The sequence below is a fragment of the Rana temporaria genome, chromosome 13, assembly GCF_905171775.1.
Source record: "Rana temporaria chromosome 13, aRanTem1.1, whole genome shotgun sequence".
Taxonomy (NCBI): Eukaryota; Metazoa; Chordata; class Amphibia; order Anura; family Ranidae; genus Rana; species Rana temporaria.
Genome location: NC_053501.1, coordinates 101,928,365 through 101,935,264, shown reverse-complemented (window position 1 = coordinate 101,935,264; position 6,900 = coordinate 101,928,365). Strand labels below are relative to the sequence as shown.

Here is a 6,900-nt window from a genome sequence, read left to right as displayed (position 1 = left end):
ACGGCGTAGCTTACTGCGACGGGCGCAAGTGCGTTCGTGAATCGGCGTATCTAGGTCATTTACATATTCGATGCGTAAATCAACGGAAGCGCCCCTTGCGGTCAGCGTAAATATGCACCCAAGATGCGACGGCGTAGGAGACTTACGTCGGTCGTATATTGTCACAATTCAGGCGTATCTGATTTAGAGAATCAGCGCATAGATACGACGGCGCACATTTGGACTTACGACGGCGTATCAGTAGATACGTCAGCGTAAGTCTTTCTGAATCTGGCCCTACATATTTCACTAAAGCCCCTAATGGGTCTCCTAAAAAAAAAGTTTTTTAAAAAAATAAGATTTTTTTTTTTTTTTTTTTTTTTTAATAATGAAAAATAAAATAATAAAAATAAAAATGACTGACATCACCCACTGCTCTACTGATGCTGTCAGTATATATATATATATATATATATATATATATATATATATATATATATATATATATATATACATATATATATATATATATATACACACACACACATATATGTGTGTTTGAGCTTTGGGGTGCACATCTTAATGCAATAGGCTGTACACACTACGTTGGAAAGTGTTGCATTGAGAGGACAGGGCTCAGCTATAGAGCACATAGCAGACTAGATAGAGAGATAGCAGAAGGGGGGGCCCCTATGTGGCCCCTAGTCTTCGCTGTTGAGGTTTGTAGAGAGGAGGGGAAGAGGAGGGAGTGGACTAGCTCAGAGGAAGAGGAGTAGTCTGTAAGGATTTGCAGGCAGGGGTGGGGTGTGAAAGGCAACGTCAGAAGATCTGAACTCCTGGTGAGAGCACAAGGTACCTTCCCTCCCTTCCAGTCCCAGAATCAGGCTCTCTCCAGTGCTGGGATCAGGTGTTTGGCAGGACCTTACCCTTCCACTGCTGGGACTGCAGGACATCTCCCCCCCACTGACAGTCCTGGGATCAGACTACAGGACTTCTTATCCTTTCATTCCCAGGATCAGACTACAGGACTTCTCTCCCTTCAATTCCCAGGATCAGACTACAGGACTTCTCCCCCTCTCCCTTCAATTCCCAGGATCAGACTACAGAACTTCTCCCCCTTCCACTTCCAGTACCGGCAGGACCTCTCCCTTCTGATCTCCTGACAGGTAAGTCCTTCTCATGCCTGTCACTGTCCACCCACCACTGTTACTTTTGCCTGGTTTGCTGCGCAAGTTCTACAACCCGACAATTACAACATGACCGCTAGAGAGTGCACAGTGTCCCATCTGTGATTTCTACTCATTGATTATTCATCTTATCGGTGATTGATCACTAATACTCAAATCAGGTGAGATAATAGATTGTAAACTGCTAGCTGTGGATTGGGAAAGCTGGGGGCTCAGCATTTAGATGTATTTGTTACATTGTAACACTTTTTGTTTGTTTTGTAACACTGTTTGATTTGTAAATTTTGTTGCAAAAATAAACATGAGGAAATTCTGATAATAACAGAAGGAAGCTTTTAGAAAAAGAAGGATCTTTGTTGGGCTTATTCACATTTTAACGCTAATTTATGATGGAATGTGTTTTTTCAAGGGCGCTTAAACAGTTTCATTGCATTTTTTCTTGAGCTTTTTGTAGGTGCGTTTTGTATGTGTGTGTGTGTGTGTGTATATATATATATATATATATATATATATATATATATATATATATATAATGGTTTGCAGTGCGGTATCCCGTGCGTTTTTGTTCATCGTTACAGGTGTGATTCAGGTGCAATATTTTTTATTTTATTTTTCACCTGAATTTGAATCTAAACCGGAAACCAAAAACGCACAGGGCCCTGTTCACCTGTCCAGGTGTGATTGATTTGCATATTTTCACACCCAGATTGGACCCAAAAAACGCACAGAACCCTGATCGCCGGTTCAAGTGTGTTTCAGTTGGAAATTTTTTTCCCTGAATTCGCACCCAAAACAGACCCAAAAAACGCACAGGACCCTTGAGACAGGCGTGACTTTGGGCCTGGGGATCTCGGCTTGCCCTGGAGAGTTCTGGAGGCGCCTTGTCCAGCTTCCCCCCGACGCCTCTAATGTGTAAATCGCCCTGTGTCTCTAATAGGGGCACAGGGTGAATGAGAACCCCAGTCTGATCTGTGCTATTTAGATTCAGTGGTCCGGATTCAGATAGGAGATACGACGGCGTATCTCCTGATACGCCGTCGTATCTCTGAGTCCGGCCGTCGTATCTATGCGCCTGATTCATAGAATCAGTTACGCATAGATAGCCCGACAGGTGTAAGTGTCTTATACCGTCGTATTTTAGGCTGCAATTTCACGCTGGCCGCTAGGTGGCGCTTCCGTTTGTTTACGTGAGGAATATGCAAATTACTATTTACGTTGATTCAGAAACGAACGACCCCCCCCGGCGCTTTTTTTTTACGGCGTTTGCGTTCGGCTTTTTCCGGCGTATAGTTACCCCTGCTATATGAGGCGTAGCTAATGTTAAGTATGGCTGTCGTTCCCACAACGAAATTAAAAATTTTTACGTCGTTTGCGTAAGTCGTTCGCGAATACGGCTGGACGTAATTTACGTTTACGTCGAAAGCATGACGATTTGCCGACGTCATTTGGAGCATGCGCACTGGGATTCAGTCGCGGCCGGCGCATGCGCAGTTCGTTTCCGGCGCAGGGACGCGCTTGATTTAAATGATACACGCCCCCTACCCGCCGAATTTGAATTCCGCCGGGTGATTTACGCTACGCCGCCTCAACTTTACAGGCTAGTGCTTTGTGAATAAAGCACTCGCCTGAAAAACTTGCGGCGGCGTAACGTAAATGACATGCGCTCTCCTATCTGAATCCGGGCCAATGTTGTTTTTTTTACTCTACACTGAGGTGCTATCTGTTGACGGATCGGGGGGGGGGGGGCTAAAGAATTTTGGACGGTGCCGGATCTGAACAGTGGGTTCGTCACAGTTGCAAATTTTTCTATGAATTTGCACCTGAACCAGACCCAAAAACGCTCAGGACCCTTTTTTCAAAACCACACCGGACATGTGTTTTCTGGCTCCATTGAAAGCCAGTTACACTCGCATGTTATGCGAATTGGATGGGGTTAAAAATGCATCCTATTTGCATATATGTGAGCCCAGCCTAAGCTTTCATTGAAAGCTGCACTTCAAGGAAGGGAAAAATCCTCCTTGTGTAGTGGGGCTGCCCCCCCCCCCTCCACTGCAAGGGTTAAATGTTTGTGTCTTTCTGGGGGTCTTGACCCTCTGCTTCCACAAACTCTCTCCGGGCCAGGGCTGGTGCTACCACTAGGCAGCCGCCTAGGGTGCGCTGCTGCTGGTTTCCCTCTGCGTCTGCAGCATGTAACTCAGTCTCAGGTAGCCGCTCCGTCCGATCGATAGTGTAATTACAGGTATAGCACTGGAGCCTGAGGGGCATGTCCCGAGTCTCCCAACAGAACGGAAGTAAACATCCCCTGCCGCTATGTGCCTCTATGATCATCACTGACTGACCTGTCTGTCTGAGACTCTCTGATGATCATCCCAGTACAGCCAGCTCTGCCTTACACGCAATGCATTCCTTACAGCAAGGGTGCCCAACTGCTGACGCTCTGATGTGCATCATCACCTCCTCTGGGATGGCGGTACGGCAAGCCCAGATTGCAAGCTCCCAACTTGCCATCCCCAAGCATCAGTGTGTAGAACGGAGCCGGTGTAGTGTCACAGTTTGCTGCCTATCCTAGAATGCTGCGGAAGTCACGTGGCGGCCAACTGCGCATGCGCGATGCGTTCCAAACGCAAGTGCGATGCGTTCCAATGGATTTTCGACAGTACACACCAGCGAACCCGTCATTCAGGGCGACGTGGATTTAGAGGAAAGTGGCCAGTTGGCCTCACGGCCTCGCTTCGCTCAGACGGCTCGCTCCGCTCGCTCGGCCTCCTGGCTCTTTTTTTAACATCCTCCAATCCACGGGGATGTTAAGGAAAGAGCCTGAATGCCGACCGAGGTTTCACTGGTGTGCACTGCCGTGAATCCATTGGAACGCATCGCATTTGCATTTGGAACGCATCGCGAATGCGCAGTTGGCCGCCACGTGACTTCTGCAGCATTCTACGATAGGCAGCAAACTGTGACACTACACTGGCACTAGAGGTTGCAGAGCTGATGCTTCCTGTATAGCGCCGCCTCCTGTCGCATAAATAGGGAAAAGGGTGTGGAGTCAGGTGTAGATCTATGGGGGCGGCAATATTCGTTTTTCGCCTAGTATGTAAAAAATCCTTCACAAGCCCTGCTCCGGGCTGTAAGGCTCCGTTCACAGATGCTGTGTCTCACAGCATGGCGTCCGGTGTGTCCCTGTTCACCAATTCAGGTGCGAATTGGGTCCGAATTTATGTCTGAATGTGCATCTGAATCGGACCAGAAGACACCTAGGACCCTTTCCAAATGCGGCCGCCCCCGGAGCTGTGTGCACCGGCTCCACTGAGAGCCGGTCACACTCTCCTGTCATGCGATTTGGATGTGAACCCATATATGTGAACCTGCCAAAGGTCCCTTTTACACTGGGGCGGGAGGTGCGGTGGCGGTAAAGCGCTGCTATTTTTAGTGGTGCTTTACCGCTAATTTTGCGGAGCTATTCGGCCACTAGTGGGGCGGTTTTACCCCCGCTAGCGGCCGAGAAAGGGTTAAAACCCTTATACCCTTAAACCCTTATAGCCGCGCTGTCCCATTGATTTTAATGGGTGGGAGCGGTGAAGAAAAGGTATACACACCGCTCCAAAGATACGGCTAGCAGGACGTTTTTTCCCGTCCTGCTAGCGCACAGCTCCAGTGTGAAAGCCCTCAAGCTTTCACACTGGAGAAACAGCAGCAGCTGTTTAACCCTTGTAGTGTGGGGGACAGCCCCACTATGCTCCTGCGATCGCAGGTTTTTTTGACGTCATCAAGTTCATTGCAGAGCCTGTAAACCTGTATTGAACGTGAGGATGCCAAAGGTTTTCGCAAAAGTTTATAGTGTCTACAAAGATTTATGGCATTTATATGGTCTTTTTTTTTTTACTAGTAATGGCGGTGATCTGCGGGTTTTCTATATTTTTTTTTTTTATTTAGGCGACATTACGAAGGACAGGTTGGATGCATTTTTGGGACCACTGACATTTACAGAGCGCTCAGTGCTATAAATATGCACTGATTACTATGTAAATGTCACTGGCAGGGAAGGGGTTAACACTAGGGGGCGATCAAGGGCTTAACTGTGTTCCCTAAGTGTGTGTTCTAACTGTGGGGGGGGGGTGCGATTATCTAGGAGAGATGACAGATCGCTGTTTCTACTTTGTAGAAACACACGATCTGTCTTCTCTCCTCTGACAGAGCGGGGATTTGTATGCTTACACACACGCACCCCCGTGCTGCCGCTCGTGCACGTGATCGCTCCGGCCAGCCACGCGAATCGGGTTTCCCGCTGTGCAGTGGTCGCACGCCTGCCTCCGGCGGCCCTCGCTCTCCCTCTGGTGGCTCTCCTAGGAAAAGCCGTATATGTACGAGATTTCTGCCCAGGAGAGCCATTCTGCCGCAGTATATCTGCGTAAGCCGGTCGGAAACCGGTTAAACGCAAAGACAATTCTTAGAAATCAGGGTTAGTTGGATGAGCTTTCCTGCTTTGGCTTGGTACAGCTAAGTGCCGTCCAGCTCCTGAGTTCTAAATCGCTCGATGTGGGCACGTTTTTGGCTCCTCAAGTGGGTCCTTTCCTGGAAAGCTGGTGGCAAGAGCAGGCTTAATGGCACGTAGTAAAAAAAAAAATGTGCTTGTTTGTATTGGTTTGGCACACCGGTTACATCCAGGAGCTCAGCGAAAGTTGGACATGCACTTATTCCTCGTGTCTGTATTAATCTACTATTGGCCGTCCACCAAGATTGTCATCAATTTCAACTACTTTTGAAATCGTTTTTATAATCAAAAATAATTATGATGAAAAGTGATTTGCCTGAACAAAGTTTTCCTATCGTTATCAAATTTGATCAACTGTTAGTCATCAATCAATTCAAAATTCTATGGACTGATCTTATTTATTCTATTGAAAGAATAATTGTGTTTCCTAAAGAACCTCTGCGGTTTTTATTTTTTGCGCTATAAACAAAAAAAAGAGCAACAATTTTTAGATTTTTTTTTTTACTTTTTGCTATAATATCCCCCCAAAATATATATAAAAAAAACATTTATTTCCTATAGTTTAGGTCGATACATATTATTCTACATATTTTTTATTAAAAAAAGCGTTTATTGATTGGTTTGCGCAAAAGTTTTTAGCGTCTACAAAATAGGGGGCTGGTTTATGGCATTTTTTATTAATAATTTTTTTACTAGTTATGGCGTCAATCAGCGATTTTAATATCGTGACTGCGACATTATGGCGGACACTTTTGACACCATTTTGGGGCCATTGTCATTTTTACAGCGATCAGTGCTATAAAAATGCACTGATTACTGTAAAAATGACACTGGCAGTGCAGGGGTTAAGCGTTCCCTGGGAAGTGATTCTTACGGTTAGGGGGCATGGCTACACGTGACGTGATCACAGGGAACGGTCATCGGTGACAGTGTCACTAGGCAGAATAGGGGAATGCCTTGTTTACAAAGGCATTCCCCTGTTCTGCCCTTGCCGACCGCAATTGCGGGACTCCCGGGAACATCGAGTTCCCGGGACCCACGGCCGCACTCGCGAGGCACGCGGCAGGTGCCTGCTGGGTGGCAGATTTAAAGGGATGTACCTGTACGCCAATCTGCCTGCCCGTGCCATTCTGTCAACATAAATAGTCATGCGGCGGTCAGCAATCGGTTAAAATTGTCCGCCAACAGTTGTGTCTTGTCGGATTATCCAAACGTGTGTACAAAAGTCCAAAGTACAAACAC

The 6,900-nt window shown here is 46.8% G+C and overlaps 1 protein-coding gene across 1 annotated transcript in view; it reads left to right on the top strand.

Annotated features, from left to right (window-relative positions):
* The first annotated feature begins 722 nt into the window (after window positions 1–722).
* CERS2 (ceramide synthase 2) overlaps window positions 723–6,900 on the top strand; it is an 86,610-nt gene continuing 80,432 nt past the window's right edge. Inside the window, exon 1 of the mRNA XM_040333229.1 lies at window positions 723–1,145. The gene's annotated coding sequence lies outside the window, so the exon portion shown is untranslated. The remainder of the gene's footprint in view (window positions 1,146–6,900) is intronic.